The 22,240-nt window shown below is 41.0% G+C and overlaps 1 protein-coding gene across 1 annotated transcript in view; it reads right to left on the reverse strand.

Annotated features, from left to right (window-relative positions):
* Positions 1 to 8,862, reverse strand: part of abca4b (ATP-binding cassette, sub-family A (ABC1), member 4b) — a 180,017-nt gene extending 171,155 nt beyond the window's left edge. Inside the window, exon 1 of the mRNA XM_059983935.1 lies at positions 8,728 to 8,862. The gene's annotated coding sequence lies outside the window, so the exon portion shown is untranslated. The remainder of the gene's footprint in view (positions 1 to 8,727) is intronic.
* Positions 8,863 to 22,240: the final 13,378 nt, after the last annotated feature.

Raw genomic sequence — 22,240 nt, forward strand, 5'->3', positions numbered from 1 at the left:
CATTCTTTTTGCTACTATAAATACTTACTTATTTCTACCCAAATCTGACGTTTTGCTTAGACATGATAACTATACCTTAGTTAAGCTTTAGCCAATGTTCTAGAATGGTTGGACAGAGCAGTCGTTTTAACAGGCTTGCTTGCCACGACGTCTGACTGGAAACTGAATGATGATCCTGGGCAAGCAATTGAAGTTCCTTGACTTCATTGCACCTTCATCGCTGAGGCCTGACACAGCCATTCCGTCAGAAACCTCAAATCAGGTGGTCATAGTAGAGCTGACAGTTCCTTAGGAAGACTGGTTTGAGGAGGAGTTTGAACGTAAGGAAGCCAAATAGCAGGAGCTGGTAGAGCAGTGCGAGAGACAGAGGTGCAGGACGCAGTGCGAGCCTATAGAGGTGGAATGTACGGGGGCCACAAAGAAAAGAGCCACCAGGACCGTCACAGAGGCTGCTGGGTGAGCCTCTTGATGGCGATGGATTGAGAGGTGTGATCCGTGAACCAATGCTGCTGGGACACAAGCCACGGCCTAATCAACCCTGGCTGGGCTGCCTGAGTGAGAGTGTTGTGGTGAACTATTTGCCTGTCGAGACACGCCCCTGCTGACTGCTCCTGTGGCTCCTCCCACAGGCCCCTGTATAAAGGAGATCTGCGGCCTGACGCTCGGCCTCAGTCTCCAAGACATTGTATGATAGACACTCACTCCTGGTTCCTTCTTCCAGTCAATAAAAGCCGATATCTCGCCTTACGTCTCAGTGTGAGTTATTGATGGTGCATCAAGTGTCTGATGTTGAAAGACCCCAGTCACGCAGCAACCACAGGCTACATCACTCAGCATCATAGCCAGTAGGGTGGTCAGTAGGACTTTCGTCTCAGTGTGTCAATGAATCAGGTTCAGTCCTCACATTCAATGCCTTCTGTGTGTCCTGTGATTGTGTGGGTTTCCTCTGGATGTTCCAACAACTGCCCATGTCACAAAAACAAGCTGATTGATTACTTAATTGCTATCAGTGTACAATTAAGTGATGGGACCTTGGAGGTAGGTGCCGGATTTGATGGGAATGTAGGGAGAATAGAATACATGGAAAGTTAGTGGAGAAAATAAGAGTGGCCTGGGTTTGATAGACCAAATAACCTCCTTCAATGCTGAAAAGCAATATGGACGGATCTTGGATTTATTTCTCCATTCCCATTAACAAAGCCAATGGTTTCATATATATTTAAGTGACATTTCAACATTAAATATCTGTGTAAAAAGACTTCCTGAATCAGAATTCTTGTGAAACCTGCATTATTTTGTTTTGCTTTTCCTTATAATTCCCTCAAAAACGTATGATTTCAGAGTGCTGTGTTAAATCTCACATGAGTTTGTCTGAGTGTTTTACTAATCCACTTCCTGCAAATTCAAAGCAACCCACACAAGATGCTGGAGGAACTCAGCAGGTCAGGCAGCATCTATGGAAATGAGTAAGCAGTCAATGTTTCAGGCTGAGTCCCTTCTTCGGGACTGAAGAGAAGATTTAAAGTTCTTCAGGGTAGGCATTCCTTGAAGTGACTTTGCAGTGGAGCATCAAATGATAAACATGAGAACGTCTGCAGTTGCTAGAAATCCAAAGCAACGCACACAAATGCTGGAGGAGCTCAGCAGGTCAGACAGCATCTATGGAGATTAATAAACAGTTGTTTCGGACTGAGACTCTTCTGCAGGGACTTTGAATCCTGATTTTTTTTTGAGAAATTTATTGTCTTAATGTAAACATTCATAACGTGCTTTCTATACTTGAGTCCCAAAGTTATTAAACAGATTAAAACGAGCCTAATACTGAGCCTTGGAGACACCACTGTACAGTTCCCTGTGACTAAATGGTAGCCATTTACCATTTTCTGCCCTTCAGACAGATTTGTGTCTCTGCCGCCGGAATCCCTGTAATCCAATTCTGTTTGCACATCTAATACGTGGTATATTTCCAAATGCCTTTTGAAAGTTCACAGCCACGCCAATAACAGCATTTCCATTGGTCTGGTTTATTATTTTATCAATGAATTTGATCAAGTTAGCTTTTAATAAATACAAGCTGTCTTTCATTGTCTAGCTAGTATTTATGAAAACTTAATATTTTTCTCATAAATCGACTATAAATTTCTTTTCCCACTGACATTAAGCTGAGTGGCCTGCAGTTGTTGGGTTTATCCTTCTCCCATATTTCAAATGAGAATGCAGTTCTCCACTGGCTCCACTCTCATCTCTAAGGAGAGCTGGAAGTCTGTTACGTAATCACAGGGCAATACAGCACAGAAACAGGCCTGTTAGCCCAACTTGTCCATGCAGACCTATCTAAGCTGGTTGTATTTGGCCTGTGTCCCTCGAACATAGAACATTACAGTATAGTACAGGCCCTTTGGCCCACATCACTGTGTTGACCTTATAGCCTGCTCCAAGATCAATCTAACCCAGAGGTCGGCAACCTGCGGCTCCAGAGCCACATGCGACTCTTTGATCTCTGTGATGCGGCTCCCCGTGGTTTGTTAGCTTTTGAAATGTAATTCGAAATTTGAAGATTATGGTGATCTTGTACAATATGAAAACTTTGCGGAGACACCGTTTCCTGGCACATCCGAACCGGCTCACAATTAGCCACCGTTCCGACTAAGGGAGATAGCCTACGGGGGTTTGTGAGTACGTGTCTTTTGGAGCATCCGCGCCCACGGGGACGGGTTGAGGGAGGCTTTAAAGCAAGGCTGTTTAGTTCGAATAAAGTTACCTTTGACTGCAGTCTTTATTTTAGCGCTGCGTGTAGCGCTACAACGTGTTTTTTATCGCTATTAATATACATCACCACTGCCAATGCCTGACACCCGCCAGTGCGCGCTTTCTTTTAATTCTTCGATCCAAGGTAGGCTAACTATGGAGTAACCTTCAACCCAACGTCTTTTTCTCGGAGTTCAAAATGTTTTTGTTGCATGCAGAAATGTAATTTCGTTTTCTCTGCAGGAGTTCATCAATTTCAAAAATGCAACACATTATAGTTTGTTTATACATAGCATAAAGGCAAAATAAAACCCGTTGTATGCAGTGTTATTTCATTTTGTGGCTCCCAGTGTTTTCTTTTCTGTGGGAAATGGGTCCATATTGGCTCTTTTAGTGGTAAACGTTGCCGACCCCTGATCTAACCCCTCCCTCCTACATAGCCCTCCATTTTTTTTCTATTATCCATGTGGCCATCTACTTCTTCATCCACTTATCTCACCAAATGTCTTTTAAATGTGTTATGGCACCCCCTCAACCAGTTTCACTGGTTAACTTGTTCTCTATATGCACCACCTTCTGCACAAAGAGGTTGCTGCTTATATCTGTCTTAAGTCTTTCCCGTCATCTTATACCTTAAGTTTCTGATGCCCTTTACATGGGGGAAAAAGACTGTGCGTTCACATTATCTATGCCCCTTCTGATTTTATATATCTTGATAAGATTATCTTTTGGTCTCACATTCAATCCCATTTTCACTTTCTATGTACTTGCAACATTCAATCTGGCGTCTCTACATTTAAATAAAAGGACATATCTGCCATAAACATCCCTTTACTTGCTCATCCGGAAACCTACTGCAAGGAGAGGCTTGGTCTGTCTTGTACCTGAACCTGCCCTCCACTCTAGTTTTGCGATTCTGAAGTGGCTAATCAGGTCAATGTGGGAGCTGCTGTCTCTTCTATAAGAGGGAGCAGGTTGTGGTCGACGGGGCAGCTGAAAGGATAGGTGGTGAGGTCATTGATGCACCATCAATAACTCTAGGAGACTGGAAGTGAGCGGTAGGCTTTTGTTAACAGCGTAAAGGGAGCACGACATCTCGAAAACTGAGGGAGGAGCAGTGCCCCCAATCGCCTTTATACAGGGGTCTGTGGGAGGAGCCACAGGAGCAGTAAGCAGAGGGGTGTGTCCAGACAGGTATACATAGTTTACCACAGTCATGTACTCCTTCTGCTACTAACGCAGACCTACTGCGTGTTCCCAATATGTCTCGAGTCTCTCGCTGCCATCCTGAATTCCCCTTCCTCTCGCATGGGCTGGATATCATTAAGAATGAGTGTAGGTGTTACATTCCTTTGGGCTAGCTTGGAACCCGTCCTGGAATCTTTTCCTTTGTTAACCTGGCAATGACTTCCAATGACAGAGCTCAGAATAGCATGTGTATTTTGGCCAAGCACCTAAAGATTTATAGGAGGATAGGGATAACAGTTGCCCAACAGATTCTGAGTTTTGTGCCAGATTTGAGGTCTTGATCTTCAAATACTTGTTTCCACAATCAACCAAAGGCAGTCGTAGCACATTGAAAGCAGTGGTGATTTTCATAGTTAATGTCTGTCTTTGCCAGGAAGTTGCTCCTGAGATATGGAATATTGTTCATTGTCTTCTTGCTATTCATGTTTTAAAATCTATGTGTGCCAGGATATCTCCCTTTTCATCTTACTAAAGAGATAACTATTAATTGAACCTTTACTCTGTGAGTGTTCTGAATCTCACAATGTTATTCATTGTTAAACATCTTGGCTCTTTTAGAAATATACTTGGCTCATTCTGAAGTTCAAAAATTTATGAAATAACTATTTTCCAGTTAGCTATTTTGGAATTTGTCAACAAATTTGCTTTTCTATTGCATTTCCATCAGTTGGTGGTCTAACGTATATATGCAACAGTAATATTAACTCTTTTCCACTTGTTTCGTTCTAAACAAATGCGTTCTGTCTTTGACAACTTCAGATTCATTCTCCAGTGCTATAAAAGACTTTTTATAAACATACCAGCCCCTGGTATTTCCCCTTCCTTAGCATCTTAAAGTCAGGAATATTAATTTTTCAATCCTCTTCTTTTATCATTTGATACTTTTGAAATTTTCTTCTGAATTCCTTCGAAATGTGATAGGGATCTCTTTGCATAATCACATAATGCAATAGTTCTACATTAAGGAACATAACTTCTACCTTTCCATTTCTAAAATTATACTGAATTCATAACCATTTGTTATCAATAGAAATAAATTTCCAGTTTTTGGTCATCCCTGATCTATTTAAATCTTTGAATATAATGATTCATTCTCAAATTTCATTGTTTTAGAGTTGTAAAATTTTGAAGATCTGCATATATTCACATTCAAACTCTAAGAACTCTTTCAATGAAGAGCAAGTTATTTCAGTATTTAATTCTATGCCCTCTTCATTATCCAAAATGTATTATTTCAGTTACTCACACTGTGGAATCACCTTTCCATAGTACTTTATGCCTAGCTCTTTTAAAGTCCTCCCTTTAGTCTATACAGCAATTTCAATTAAGTTAGTGAAATTGGGACTTTTGTTTCACTTTTGACTCTGACCCCCTGTTTTGAGCCTGAAGATGATTGTGCCTATTCCCAAAGGAGAGGAGGTTAGAAGGAAAGCAGACTTTGCACTTAATCATTCAAGTTTGTCTCAAATTAAATCATAAAATAAATTAAATTAAATTAGTTCAGGTGGATGATCACAGTCTTTTTCCCTAGAGTAATGGAATCTAACACTATAGGGCATGGATTTAAAGTGAGAGGGGAAAAATTTCAAAGGAAACCCAAGGATCAAGTTTTTCCACACAAAGGGAGTTGGTATGTGGAACAGGCTGCCACAGGAAGTGATGTGTAGAGAGGGACATGGGTAGAAAAGGCCTAAAGGGTTATAGGCCAAATGCAGAGAGAAGGGACCAGCTCAGGTAAGCAACTTGATCACATGTTGATCCGAAGTGGTCCATAACTCTAAGATTCTAGGACTCCAATCTCCAAGAAAGTGTTATTGTCAATGGGTGGTGAGGTGGGAACGCATTCCTTCTCTACCAAAGGAGCTGTAAGGCATCTCTTCCCTCCACCAGCCTACAGGTCACCCTTGAGTAAGATGTAGCACCTGATTAGCTCCCCGATCAGGGTTACGTGAAACCATGTGAGTACGTGGTGGATGGTCATATGTGCAGTTGGTGCATATCATGGGTCCTGGTTATGTGACCACTGATGCCAGTCAGACAGTCCCTGAAGAGTATTGATAATGCTGGGTCACCCATCTTGTAAAGACACTGGCCAGAAGAAGGTAATGGCAAACCGCCACTGTAGAGAAGCTTGGTGAATCACGGTCACAGAAAGACCATGATCGCATACGTCATTAAACATGGCAAATAACAACCGAACAAATGTTGACAGTGACATGCTCCAAAATGGTCAGTGTAATGTTGGCATTGTGCAAAATTGTAAAACCATTGAAAGTGATTTAGCAGATTGTATTACATCTTCCTATACTTTATTTTCACCAAAGTTAGAGGAAGGACACAGAGAAACTGGAGGAGAAAGGTTCTGGGTCTTCATCGATGCTGGCTCCTGATACCAACAAAAAGTCACTTTACTGTTCTTTTCCTACCATTCTTCAACAATCCCAGATAACCTATTGAAAAGGCTGTTTTAACCACAAATCAAAGACCTGAAACTTTACTATTTCTCTCTTTATAGATGCTGTCTCATCTGTTGAGTATTTCTTGAACCTTGGAGTCATAGATTTGTTTTGATTTAATTCTATGCTGTGTAATTCATATAAATGTCCTTACATGAATTACTTTAATTAAATGTCTTTTTATTTTCAAAATTTTTGTTAAATCCACTAGACTGAATCAGAACTGAGCTGAAATGGACTCTTTATTTTGTGTTTTACATTCCGTGCTTTTCACTGGTTTTATTAATTGTCTGTGCAATTTCTTATTTTTTGCATGTGTGTGTGTGTGTGGGGGGGGGGTAATGTTTTTCTTTGAACAGGTTCAATGGTTTTCCTTGTTTCATGGCTGTCTGAGGGAAGATGAATTTCAGGGTTATATACTGCATATGTACTTCGAATCTTGAATAAGCATTTCTTTGCTCTAAAGGCACCAGTTCCAGTTCTTTTTTTCCCATTGTAATATTAAAATGAATTAAAATCACTTCATTATCCAAGTTTCATATTATGTTTGCAATTGTATTATCTATTATATTTCTTCCATGTCTAGTACAAAGGAAACAAATTTCACAAAATTAGTTTCTAATATCTTACATTACAACCTTTTCCTATTTTATATTCTGTAATCTAAATCCCATTAACTGGTTCAGAATTGAACTGGATCATCAGATCCGGTGTGCATGCTCACGTCCAACCATCATATTCATAAAACTGAAGCATTAGCATTTTGTCCCTGCTCTATGATAATACTTAATCCAATTAGTAAAAAAGGATTTTAATTTGCTGACTGATCTAGAAATGTGGACCGACTAGCATTAGCTCCTGAGAGAAAACTACTAATACCTCAAGGTGGCCAGGTGACATTGAACTTCTCACCGTCTCAGAACGGCAGCCTCCTCTCCATGGACTCTTTCTGCACTTTTTGCTGCCTCGGCAAAGTAGCCAGTAGAATCAAAGATGCCACCTACTCCAGACATTCTTTCTTATTCCTCCCCCACCCCACTCATCAGGCTGAAGATACAAAAGCCAGAAAGCACATACCACCAGGTTCAAGGGCAGTTTCCATCTCACTGTAATAAGTCTATTGAATGGTCCCCTAGGAGGGTAAGATGGATTCTTGACCTCACAATCTACTTCATTATGGACTTGCACCTTATTATTGGCTACGCTACATTTTCTCTGCAACTATAACATGTTCATCCTACATTCTGTTACTGATTTACCTTGTACAATTCGTATGCTCGGATGTGATGAAATGATCTGTATGAGGTCATGTGAAGCAGTCTTTTATCTCGATACATGTGACATTAATAAAGCCATGTAAGACGATCATAGTGTATCTAGGACATTGCTATATGCTACTCTGTAAATTTTTCAAAATTCAGCCACATATACAGGCAAATTGATAAAGCGAAATTGTTTCTTCTTCAGTGAACAAAATTGCAACCAACAAGGTGGTCAAGAGATCTATAGATTATTTACTCATACCAAATTATCGAAAGGCAAAAAAAAGTATATTTTGGGATATTCATTGCCACATCAGAAGTACTTCAATTAATGAAGATTTGCTATTTGCTCATTTATTTAAATCATATGAAATACTCTTTTCTAGAAATTTTAATTTAATTGTACTGAGCAACTTTAAAGTAAGAATAGGTAACCTCTAAATTTGAACATGCTGTGGTGATTTTATAGGCATTGACGTTGTGGGTGATGTTTGCTTATCAAACTGTTCAGGAATGCTCAGCTGTTGAACTGGCCAAGCACCTGATGCAGTTGTTAGGCCGAATACATACAAGAGGGATCTTTAAACCTTAGGTTTAGGTCCCTTTCCCAAACTCTTCTTTGAATAATCACAGCAAATACTCAGCAGCCTAATTAGTGACTACCTTAAATCGACTATCAGAAACTGCTATCCAAATGAAAACTTCTAAGTTTATTACTAGAATTTAGAACTACCTTTCATGACATTATTTATTTAACCTGGAGCATTATCATCCGTTTAAACAAATTTCATCCATTTCCCCACTCAATCAAGAACTAAAATGGCTTCTTTTCCAAGTGTATGAGCACTATAATTCTTACATTCCAAATGTTGTCAGGCATGACTGACACAATAATGATCGAGGTTCGGCAATAAAGCCTGTAACAGATTAACAAGAATGCTAAGGAGAAGGCTGACTGTACAAAATAACTCTTTGTAGAAAGCAAAGGCAGGAGAACATATAGTTCAGCTTACCTCAGACAGAGAAATGACATTTGGAGGAAATATCCAGGGGAAACAAACTCTTCTTTAGAGAATACATTTCTACACGAGACCTAATGATGGTGCTGCGCCAAACTGCACAGCTCAAATGTAATCTGCTTGTTTTAATCCCCTTCTCAAAATGGAACAACTGAATTTGTGCAAGAAAAACTGGTTAAAGTTGAATTGCCTTTCCTGTCGACTTTGTTGAACTTAATAATTTTATCAAGTTACATTTTCACTAAGTTTTGAATTGAAAAAAATGAAACAAATCATGAGGTAAAATCACTAACAGGAGAATTTGTTAAGACATGACCTACATTTCAGGGCCCGATATGATGACATCCTTATTAAAATACAGCAAATCATATGCAGGCTGTCATTATTAATTAGTCCAAGATGCAGTTCAGTAAAACCTTTACTGACCGAGTAACAGAACAAATTAGATAAAAGCACAATCTTTATAGGCTGGCTACCAAAATCATATCAACTTTTGAAATTGTAAATTTCTGTTTGTTAAAGAGCTCTGTATTCTAATTGCATAAAAATCCAAATTGTTAATATAAAACAATGAATATTTAGAATTTCATTAACATTTTCTAATTAATTTTGCCATTCTTTTAACTAAAAGATTGGACTGTTGAATTAATAATTGAACTCACAATATCAACAGGGTGACGTGATTTTGATAGATAGATTATTCCGGTGTATCTATGCATGCACTGACAGAGTAACAAACACAAAGACAGACTCTATTATAAGACCTGTACATGACTTTCCTTCACTGACTCACACTTAATCAGTGGTTATATCACTACAGGCTCCTTAACATGGTTTGGTTCAAGAAGTTGGAAGAATTAGAATTAGAAAATATAATTGAACTGGTAAGGTGGCCCAAAAATTCAAATAAAATTAGCTACAGTTCACATAAAATACCTTTCAATTTTAGAATTTTTGGTATTTGTCATCATATCAGTAAAATTAAACTGCCCAGGCTCTGGATTAAATGAAACTCGTGCAGATTTATGGGTCATCACACGGACCTTGTATTTTCACTTTCACAATATTACTGGAATCTGCTCACCTCACATCATCTTTGGTCGAGTCTCCTATGTTTATCATCTCTGATTATCCCACTGCACTTTCGTCTGGCCTGTCTTTAACTACTCTGTAAGCTCAGTGGACACAAAATTTCGCTGCCCATGCATTTGAAGAGCAACGTGGCCTCCAGTTATACAAAACCATAGACCATAAGACAGGAGAAGAATTAAGCCATTCAGCCCATCGAGTCTGCTCTACCATTCCATCATGGTTGATTTAAGGATAGCAAAGATATAGGACAACAAACAGATGGTCACAGGAGGCAGAGAAGTGGCTACAGGATTGCTTCAAACTAGTTCATGGACTCAGAGGATCTGAACGAAAACGCCACAGCTGTCATGGACTTTGTGAAAATAATTGCAGATGAGTGCGTCTCCACAAAATCAGTCACGGTCTTCCTCAGTCAGAAGGCCTGGATGAACCAAGAGGCCTGCAACCCACTGAGGGCCAAGTCAGTGTCTTTCAGGCCTGGTACCAAAATAAACTCCAGCACGACCTCAGGGAAGCCATCTCACATGTGAAATGGCGACTCTGCACCCAACTCGAGTCATTGAAGGACGCTCGACAGCTGTGGCAGGGCTTGAATGCACGACCTCCTACAAAGTGAAACCAAGTGACATATTGCAGGTAAGAGCAAGGTTGAGCTTAATGCCTTTTATGTTCGTTTTGACCATCAAAACATGGAGGCATCTTCACAAACTCTTAGAGCCCCTAGTGATACTATGATTTCAGCTTCTGAGGCTGACATGAGAATTTCTTTTGGGGGTTGGGGGGGTAAACCCTTGGAAAGCATTCGGTCCAGACAGGGAACCTGGCCACATACTAAACACCTGAGCTCGGCTTTCTGCAGGGATTGCTCCCTTCCCTAGTCCATTTGTCCCTCCCCACTAACCTCCCTCCTGGCACTTATCCCTACACCTGCCCATTCACTTCTGCCCTCAATTCCAGTCAAGGACCCCGAACAGTACTTCCAGGTGAGCCAACACTTCACCTGTAAATCTATTGTGGTCATCTACTGCATCAGGTGCTCCTAAAGCAGCCTCCTCTACATTGGTGAGTCCCAACATAGACTGGGGGACCACTTTGTCGAGCATCTTCACCTCATCTGCAAAAAAGCAACCAGTTCAATTCCAGTCCGCATTCCTATTCTGACATGTCGATCCATGCTCTCCTCTTTTGCCTTGATGAGGCCACTCTCAGGTTGGAGGAACAACACCTCATATACAGTCCAGGCAGCCTCCAACCTGATGGCATGAACATTGATTTTGCCAGCTTCCAGAATTGTTTCCATCTCCCCCATCCCTCTTCATTTCCCCACTCTGCCCACACCCCACCTCTTCTCCTCACTTGTTTAACACTTGCCCTAGTGCAAGTGCATGTTCCCTTTCTCCCATGGTCTACTCTGCTCTCCTATCAGATTCCAATTTCTCTGAACCTTTACCTTTCCCACCTATTGCCTCCCAGCTTCTTACTTCATCCCCTCCCCCACCCACCTGGCTTCGCCTATCACGTTCTAGTTTGTACTCCTTCCCCTCCCCCCACCTATTATTCTGGCACCTTCCCCCTTCCTTTCCAGTCCTGATGAAAGGTCTTGGCATGAAACATCGACTATTTGTTCATTTCCATAGATGCTGCCCAACCTGCTGAGTTCCTACAACATTTTGTCTGTGTTTCTCTGGATTTCCAGCATCTGCAGAATCTCGAGTTTCTGATCAAATGGCTGGAGCGTTCAATGATATCTTTATCCTCTTGCTTCAACAGTCCGAGGCACCACCCTGCTTCAAGCAGGTTTCAATTCTACCAGTGCCTAAGAAGAACACAGTTACTTGCCTCAATTACTATCATCCAACAGCATTTATATCTACTGTGATGAAGTGTGCTTTGAGAGGCCAGTGATGAAACATTCAATTCCTCTCTGAAAACTGACTTGGATCCACTCCAATTTGCCTATTGTCACAAAAGGTCAACAGCAGATGCCATTCCATTGGCGTTTCACTCAGCTCTGGAACATCTGAACAGCGAAGGTGCAAACATCAGGATGCTCTTTATTGTCTACAGCTCGGCATTCAATACTGTCACCCCCTCAAAGCTAATAGCCATTGAGTCCTCGATTTCCTTGCCTACCGACCCCAGCCAGTTTGGATTGGCAACGTATCCACAGCAATCACCATCAGCACAGGTGCACCACAAAGTTCAAGGTAAATTTATTATCAAAGTAGATTACACCATATACAATACTGAGATTCGTTTTCCTTGTGGGCATTCTCAATAAATCCAAGAAACACAACAGAATCAATGACAGACTGCTGCCAACAAGGTGGACAAACCACCAATGTGCAGAGCTCAATAAACTGTGCAAATACAACAGAAAAAAAATAGTGAATAGGCAATAAATGTTAAGAATGTGAGATGAAGAATCTTCAAAAATAAGTCCAATGGTTATGGGAACAGTTCATCGATTGTCAAGTGAAGTTATCTCCACTGGTTTAAGAGTCTGATGGTTGAGGGGTAATAACTGTTCTCAAACCTGGTGGTGGATCTTGAGGCTACTGTACCTTCTTCCTGATGGCAGCAGCAAGAAGAGAGTATGGGCTATGATAAGGCTGTATGTTTAGTCCCTTGCTACTCACTTTGTACTAAGCACAGCTCCAGTGCCATTTTTAAGTTTGTTGACAACACCACTATCGTTGACTAAATCAAAGGTAATCATGTGTCCGCATGATGCTCTATCAATAACTCTAGGAGACTGGAAGTAGAGTAAATAACGATAGGCTTTTATTAACAGCGAAAACGGAGCACGACCATGTTGAAGACTGTGGGAGGAGCAGTGCCCCAATCACCTTTATCCAGGGATCTGTGGGAGGAGCCACAGGAGCAGTCAGCAGAGGGGCATGTCCAGACAGACATACATGGCTTACCACACCGCATAGAGGAGGGAGATTGAAAACCTGGCAGAGGGGTGCCATGATAATCATTCCTCAATGTCTGGAAAGACTGAGGAGCTGATAGTTGACTACATGCTCCTTAATCAAATTTGGTTCATTCCACAATACCCAATCCAGAATTGCTTTTCCCCTCGTGGCTGAACACAAGCTGCTCTAAAATGCCATTTCGTAGACATTCTACAAATTCCCTCTGAAGGGATCTAGCACCAAACTGATTTTCCCAATCTACATGCGTATTGAAATATCTTGATTTTAATATTATTACTGTTGTCCTCAAATTTCCCACACTTTTCCTTTCGCTCTCTGTGATGTTCTGCTGTCTTGAAGGTGCGTACACTCCTTTAATTCATTCCTCTGGGTTGAGTTTAGTTACTTATTCCACCATTTGTACTTGTGCCTTCGTCTACCAAGGCCCAGAACTCTAGGAATGACTCCCCAAGTCTTTGCATCACTCAGCTTTTTTAGTTTTATTTAATGCTTTGGATCACTTTCCCTAATTCTCACTTATATGGCACGAGTCAAAATTTTGTGGTTCAATGTCAGTGAAGCAATTTGAGTTGTTTATCTTACTAGGGTTCCATATAAGTGGAGGGTGTAAACAAGCAGGAAAATAAACTTTCACTGTAATAGTAATATTTATAGGCTTTATGAAAACAATTTGAGGGTTCAAAAAGTTTGTCAATGCTTGTTTAAAGGCAAATCTAAACCACCTCCCTTTGAAATGCCTTTTACTAAGTACTGTATTAACATTTCAATGGGGAAAAAAAGGCCTTGCAAGAATACCCAGAATGACTTCATGTTCATTTTTGTAGTGGAATTAGAGTTGCTTTAAGGAGGGTCCCGACGCAAAATGTTAACAGCTCTGTTCCCCTGATACTTGTTGCTCAATCTGCTGAGTTCCTCCAACAGTCAATAACGTCAACATGCTAATCTTTTAGTTGAAGTAATAAAGAACAGAATTATGGGTCACGTTAAAGTGCAGAGTTGGAAGGCACTGATAAACATAAGATGCAGATTTTACAATATTCTACTCTAGATATGTGTATGGAACTGGAGGAAGTAGCGGAGGTACTTAATGAATGCTTTGCTTCAGTATTCACTACTGAAAAGGATCTTGACGATTGTGGGGATGACTTCCAGTGGACTGAAAAGCTTGAGCATATAGATATTAAGAAAGAGGATGTGCTGGAGCTTTTGGAAAGCATCAAGTTGGATAAGTCACCGGGACCAGATGAGATATACACCAAGTTACTGTGGGAAGCATGGGAGAAGATTGCTGAACATCCGGCAATGATCTTTGCATCATCAATGGGGAGGGGAGAGGTTCCGGAGGATTCAAGGGTTGCAGATGTTGTTCCCTTATTCAAGAAAGGGAGTAGAGATAGCCCAGGAAATTATAGACCACTGAGCGTTACCTCAGTGGTTGGTAACTTGATGGAGAAGATCCTGAGAGGCAGGATTTATGAACATTTGGAGAGGCATCATATGATTAGGAATAGTCAGCTTTGGCTTCACCAACCATTGATCATGTGGATAGTCAGAAGCTTTTTCCCCAGGGCTGAAATGGCTATTATTAAAGGGCACAGTTTTAAGGTGCTTGGAAGTAGGTACAGAGTAGATTTCAGGGGCAAGTGTTTTTCTTTAATATACAGAGAGTGGTGGGAGCGCTGCCGGCAACTGTGGTAGAGGTGAATACGATAGTCTTTTAAGAGACCCCTGGATAGGTATATGGAGCTCAGAAAAATAGAAGGCTACGGGTAACCATTTCTAAAGTAAGTATATGTTCGGCACAGCGTCGTGTGCCGAAGTGCCTGTATTGTGCCGTAGATTTTCTATGTTTGTATGTTAGATATTACTGGTCTAATTTCAGGCATTTTATCTTATCGCTCAATATTATACACTGACCCAGGATGGCACAGACAGGGCTGCTGCTATTAGAGCTTCTTGATATATTGCTTGTGAATTTGAGTTAATCCAGAATTTATCTCATCAAATATTAAAAAATCATATCAGTACTGGTAATCATGACAGCATTGTGGAAGTACAACATCTCTCCTTACCCTATATGACACATATGTGACTCACAGATGTATGATGCCTATAGTCTCTTGGTTCAAGGTCATTCTGAGGTGGATATTAAATGGTGACCCTGCTAGGAACACCCATGTCTTGTGAATGATTAAATAAAACACCATCACTAGCATTTCAGCACTGGGAAACAGTGTGGCTGCATACCCATAAGCAACAGGAGGAGGATGTGTTCACCGTGTTTACAGCAAACTCTGATGATGGATTGTGAGGCTAAAATGATTGGATGATGTTATTGTCATATCTAATCCCACAATCTCTTCACTTGATAAACTGTGGATTAGCATGCTTTCTCTTACTTTCTCCAAGCTCTCCTTACAGCCCTAATCCTGAGTCCCTTTGTGTTTCAGACAGTAAGCAAAGCAAGCTGCATGGTGGGAGGGAAGAACGCAAACAAAAATGTAAGAATATCATCAAGTGATTTCAAGCAGACCATCAGCTCAACCTCTCACTCAGTGTCAGCAAAACCAAGCAGCTGATTATTGACTTCAAGAGAAAGAAACTGGAGGTCCATGAGCCGGTCCTCATCGGGGGATCAGAGGTGAAGATCATCAGCATATTTGAATTCCTTGGCACTTTCTTTTCAGAGGATTCATCCTGGGTCCAGCACGTAACTGCCATCATAAAAAAACAGAGCAGTGCCTCTGAAGCCCCACTCAGGTTGGAGCAACAGCACCTTATATTCCGTCTGGGTAGCCTCCAATCTGATGGCACGAACATTGATATCTCTAACTTCCATTAATGCCCCTCCTCCTCTTCTTTTCCCTCTCACAATAACTCCTTGCCTATTTTCCATCTTCCTTGGGTGCTCCCCTCCCCCTTTCTTTCTTCCAAGGCCTTCTGTCCTATGATACTCCCCCTTCTCCAGCTTTGTATCCCTTTTGCCAATCAACTTGCCAGCTCTTAGCTTCATCCCTCTCTCTCCTGTCTTCTCCTCCATTTCAGGTCTGCCCCTCCTGCTCCCACTTTCAAATCTCTATCTCTTTTTTCTGTTAGTCCTGATGAAGGGTCTCAGCCCAAAACATCAACTGTACTTCTTCCTATAGATGCTCCCTGGCCTGCTGTTCCACCAGCATTTTGTGTGTGAGAGCAGTGTCTCTGTTTTACTAGAAGCTTGTGAGGATTCAGCATGTCATCAAAAAATTTGAAAAACTTCTATAGATGTGCATTAAAGTATATGGACTGGTATGGAAATAACAATGCACGAATGAAAAAAAAACAACTAAAAGTAATGGATGCAGCCCGTTCCATCATGGTTATAGACCTCCCCACCATTGAGCACATCTATAAGGAATGCTGTCGCAGGAAAGCAGCATCTATCATCGAGGACCCCCACTATCCAGGCTATCCACACAAGATGCCTCAACAACAAAATGAACCAACTCCCATCTCAGCAAGGATCTGGGCCCACAGCATTTTGCCTATCTATTGACACTATAGATCTATGGCAGATGCAGTCTCTAAAGCTCTTTACGTGCCCTTTAACCTGGACAATACAAACATCCATGTCAGGATGCTGTTTGCTGTCTATAGCTCAGCGCTTAATGCTGTCATTCCTACAGTCTTGATCGATAAACTACAGAACTTGGGCCTTTATACCACCCTCTGTAATTGGATCTGTGATTTCCTAACTGGAAGATCACAATCTGTGTGAATTGGTAATAATACCTTCTCACTGACAACCAGCACTGTTCCACCTCAGCGATGTGTGCCTATCCCACTGCTGTACTCTCTCTATACCCATGACTGAGGAAGGCAAATGCAATGTTAGCATTAATTTCAAGAGGACTAGAATATAAAAGCAAGACTGTAAAGCTGAGTCTTTGTAAAGCCCAGGTGAGGCCTCACTTGAAGTATTGTGAGCAGTTTTGGGCCCCTTATCTTAGAAAGGATGTGCTGAAACCAGAGAGGGTTCAAAGGAACTTCATGAAAATGATTTCAGGATTGAATGGCTTTTCATATGGAGAGCATTTGATGACTCTGGGCCTAGAATTTAGAAGAAAGAAAGGTGATCTCATTGAAACCCATTGAATGGAGGAAGTCTTCGATAGAGTGGATGTGGAGAGGAGGTTTCCAATGATTGGAAAGGTTAAGACCAGCGGACATAGCCTCAGTATAGAGGGGTGTCCTTTTAGAATGGAGATGAGGAGGAACTTCTTTAGCCTGAGAGGGGTGAATTTGTGGAATTCTTTGCCCCAGGCTGCTGTGGAAGCCAAATCTTTATATACAGTGCCTATAAAAAGTATTCAACCCCTTTGGAAGTTTTCATGTTTTATTGTTTTACAACATTGAATCACAATGGATCTAACTTGGCTTTTTTGAGAATGATCAACAGAAAAGACCCTTTCATGTCAAAGTGAAAACAAATTACAAATCATCTAAATATATTACAATTATTAAACATAAAATAATTGATTGCATAATTACTCACCCCATTCAAGTTAGTAATTAGTAGATGTAGCTTTGGCAGCAATTACAGCCTTGAGTCTGTGTTGATAGGTCTCTGTGTCAGCTTTGCTCATCTGGACATAGCAATTATTCCCCATTCTTTTTACAAAACTGCTCAAGCTCGGTCAGATTGCATGAGGATCGTGAATGATCAGGATTTCCCTGTATTTTGTTGCATTCATTTTACCCTCTACCTTCACAAGCTTGCTGCAATGAAGATTCCTCACAGTATGTTGCAGCCACTACCATGCTTCATGGTAGGGATGGTGTGTTTTTGATGATGTGCTGTGTTTGGCTTATACCAAATATAGTGTTTAGTTTGGTAGCCAAAAAGCTCAATTTTGGTTTCATCAGATCATAGAACTTTCTTCCAGCTGACTTCAGAGTTTCCCATGTGCCTCCTGGCAGAATCTAGCCAAGATTTCATGTGAACTTTTTTCAACAGTGGCTTTCTATTTGCCACTCTCCCATAAAGATGTGACTGGAAAAACACTTGGGCAACATTTGTTGTTTACACACTCATCCATTTCAGCCAGTGAATCTTGGAACTCCTCCAGAGTTGTCATATTTCTCTTCGTGGCCTCCCTCACTAGTGCCTTTCTTGCATGGTAACTCAGTTTTTGAGGACGACCTGCTCTAGACAGATTACAGCTGCCATATTCTTTTCATTTCTTGATGATTGACTTAACTGTACTCCAAGGAATATTCAGAGACTTGGAAATTTTCTTGCATCCATCTCCTGACTTGTGCTTTTCAATAACCTTTTTGGAGTGCTCTTTTGTCTTCATGGTGTAGTTTTTGCCAGGATACTGACTCACCAGCAATTGAACCTTTCAGATGCAGGTGTATTTTTACCAATCAATTGAAACACCTTGATTGCACACAGGTGATCTCCATTTAACCAATTATGTGACTTTAAAAACCACTTAGCTGCACCAGTGATGATTTGCTGTGACATGTTAAAGGAGGTGCACACTGCTGTAATCAATCATTTTGTGTGTTTATATTTGTAATTAATTTAGATCACTTTATAGAAATCCGCTTTCACTTTGACATGGAAAAGTCTTTTTCTGTTGATCAGTGTCAAATAAAGCCAAATTAAATCCGCTGTGATTCAATGTTGTAAAACAATAAAACATGAAAACTTCCAAGGTGGAGTGAATATTTTTTTACAGATATTGTACATTTAAGGCAGAGGTTGATAGATTCTTGGGGGGCGGGTGAGGTCTGGGCTTGGCGTCCCACTCACCCAGGGAAAGTGCACACGCAATACATTGCCGCTCCTTTCCTGGTGTAGTGATTGCTGCATGGTCACTGTCTGGTTTGCTAGGCAGGAGGCCACTGCAAATGGCCTCTCCGACACGAAAGCATCCGTAGCAACACCTTCTTGTCGGTGCCCCCCATTTCCACTGAGCTTGCTATGTCATAGCGCGACCAAGTATCCGGCGGTATAGCTGGATGGGTAGGCTGGGCTCATGAGCCTTGGTTGGCAGCCAGCCTAAGAGAAGGACAAGTCTGACTCCAATCCCAGGCAGGTGGAGCTCGTTATTCTTGTCAGGCCATCCACCTAGGAGAACACTCCAACTTAACTCCTACGACCTGAGAACCTCGCTGTCACCGTCCCAGCTTGCTAGGCAATGGCAGATGAACCCTGGGTGTAAAGGGTGGGGCCAGTACCGTGCACACTGCATTCCACTCCAAAAAAACCATTGCGCAGGCCAAAGGACACGCCCACGTCTACAACCATTCTGCAGATGTGGGCAGCTCCCTTCCTAAATCTTTGTTCGTGAAGTCAAGCCATGATGATGATGATAGATTCTTGTTTGGTCAGGGCATGAAGGGCTATAGAGAGAAAGTAGATTGGGGCTGAGGGGAAAATTGGATCAGCCATGATGAAATGGCAGAGCAGACTCAATGGGTCAAATGGACTAATTTTGCTCCTGTATCTTTTGGGCTTATGACTGTGTGCCACGTATAGATTTACTGATAATACAACCACTGTTGGTAGAATCTCAGATGGAGACACATGGGTGTACAGGAGTGAGCTGGTTGAGTGGTGTGACAGTATCTGCCTTGCACTCAATGTCAGTAAGACCGAAGTGCTGATTGGTCTCAGCCCAAAACATCAACTGTTTACTCTTATCCAATTCATATCGATTGCTTGAGTTCCTCCTGCATTTTCTGTGTGTTGCATCTGCAAATTTTGTCTTTATCCAGGCTATGCTCTTTTCTTACTGCTGCCTTCGGCAAGGAGGAACAGGAGCCCCAGATTCAGGAACCTCAACCATAAGGCTCTTGAACCAGAGGTAATAACTTCATCCACCCAAACACTGAACCAATTTCACAATCTATGGGTGCAACAACTCATGTTCTCCTTATATATTGGTTATTAATTTGCAATTTGGTTTTTTTTGCACATTGTTTGCTCATTATTGTGTGCAGCTTTTCATCGATTCTATTGTTTCTTTTTATCTTCTTAGAGTTCCCACAAGAAAATTAACCTCAAGATAGTACATGGTGATATGTATATTTGCATAATAAATTTACCTTGAATTTTGAGTTTAGATGCTAGCACTACAAGTCACATTTCAAGGCTGGAGCTGCAAGTGTTGCATCGGGCAAGGAGTTGAGTCATAAGTCAAGAAAGATAAAGTAACATGGATTAGTTGTGCAAATGGGCAAGCTAATCGACATGCTGCTTAAGTACAAATAATGTATTTGCAAGTCTGCATGCAAAGTTAAGCAGTGCACAGGAGGCAACTCCAATCCTGGATAGAACTTTAAAGAGGTAATTGTAGCAGGCAATCCTGCTATTGAACAGGTAGCATCATAGCTCTTTCCACCCAAGCTATGCTTCTTATAATCTTGTACACCTCCAGCAAGTCACTTCTTATTCCCATTCCAAAAGTCATAGTTCACCCAACCTATCCCCATAAGACATGCTCTTTAGTCCAGGCAGCATTCTGGTAAATCTCCTCTGCACCCTCACTAAAGCTTCTACATCCTTCTTAAGAGGTTACCAGCATTGAACACAATACTCCAACTGTGGTATAACCAGGATTTTATAGAGCTGCAACATTACCTCAAAGCTCTTCAAGTCAATCCCTGACTAATGAAGGTCAACATACCATACACTTTCTTATAAACCCTATCAGCTTGCATGAAAACTTTATTGATTTTCTAATCCCAAATCTCAACAGCTTTGATGTGGAGAGGATGTTTTTTCTTAAGCAAGAATTTTGAACTGGAGGTCACTATTTAAAAAGAAATAGTAAGGTATTGCCTGTTTAAGACATGAGGCATAATTTTCTCACTCAGGAGGTCTAAGGTTGTGGGAACACTTCCCTTAATGGATAAACAGTCTTCAAGTATTATTAAGGCAGAGGTAGATTCTTTATAAACAAGGAGGTGAAGGATATAGGCAGGAATACCAAAATCAATTTGTAATGAGATTTGCCTTGACCTTATTGACTGAAAAGTTACTATGGACCCATTTCTGAATGCATAGGAATGACAGGGAAGAAAGGCAGCAAGGATTACCTAAAATCATGATTTGTACAATTGGGTCTGCAATTTTTTTCTTAGGTTTTATTCTTATACTGGTTATCTCTGATGGTCAGCAGGAGAGGCAAGGCATAAGACTGTTGCCCAGTGGGGCAAAACTTCTTCCCCACCCCCAATTCAAAACTGCAGCCAGCCTCTACAGGAATCCCTAGAACAGGTTTTGTGTAATACTACTTATAGGTATTAGTAATGCAAAACCACAGAAAATGCAAGAAGGATCTCAACACCTTTCGATTGTAGTACATTGAAGTGTATTTGGTGTTAGTTCAAGTTGTGAATGTCATGTAGAAGTGTACATAACCTCACGGTCAAGAGAAAAGATGCTTAATTATTCTTGGCCTATAATTTTACAGCCTTTGCATTCTGACTGCAGAGGACCTTTTGAAAGCAGATTTTCAGAGCCAAATTTCTTTTTTGTGCCTACTGAGTAGATAGATTCTCCATCTAAGAACCCTTTCCATGAAGAAAGCTTTACTTTCTCACCAAAGACCATTCAGCACCAATATCAATAGTCCATCCTGCTATGTACATCTTCTTCTCATTCTCTTTCAGGCTATATTCCGAAGGAAAATCCTGAGACCAACTAGTTTGTGGAGGTGGAATCGAGTCTGTCCACAGTCTGCTAGAGCACACCGTATAGACTTAAAGAATGGCACATTGACACAATTTCACAGCCTACAGAAACAAGCCAGCAATTAACCTGCACATACTTTAAAACCATTTTTAGGGCTCTGGAGCCATTGCTGTTTAGGAAGAACTTGAACTCCAAAATATTGTTGATAACAAATTAAAATGATAAATTCTGCTAGCTTTGTGCATTTTTGACAGGAGTTGGTTGCACACTCATTAATGTCCTCATAATATAGAATTTACACATGTCAAGGCCAAGGTGGGAAGAACAGAATAGTTAGAAAAATAGAGACAGCAGGATCTACTCTTGATCTACACAGTTCAACACACACCCCCAACCCCAGTCTTCTCCATCACCTTATCTTGATCCACTTACTGTTTTCTCAGCTCTTGTGTCAATCCTTCCACTTGCCTCCTGCCACTGGCCACTCTACTCCTCCTCCTCTCTACTCCATCAGTCCAGATGAAATGTCTTGACCCAAAATGTCAACTAGTTTTCAACCTAGATGCTACCCGAACTGTTGAAAATTTTCATCAACACTTTATGATACCAAACCAAGAACAACTGGTGTATGCAAACATCCAAATAACTACATCTTCCTCCCTACTCTCCACACTTCAAAACTTGACTTTCCTATTAGATATAGTGGATAAAGATTGTGTTAAGCTGATAAAGGTTGTGTCAAAGTGATTAAATATATGGAATTCTAATCACTTTTTCCCACCAATAA

Source organism: Hypanus sabinus, chromosome 11 (assembly GCF_030144855.1).
Source record: "Hypanus sabinus isolate sHypSab1 chromosome 11, sHypSab1.hap1, whole genome shotgun sequence".
Taxonomy (NCBI): Eukaryota; Metazoa; Chordata; class Chondrichthyes; order Myliobatiformes; family Dasyatidae; genus Hypanus; species Hypanus sabinus.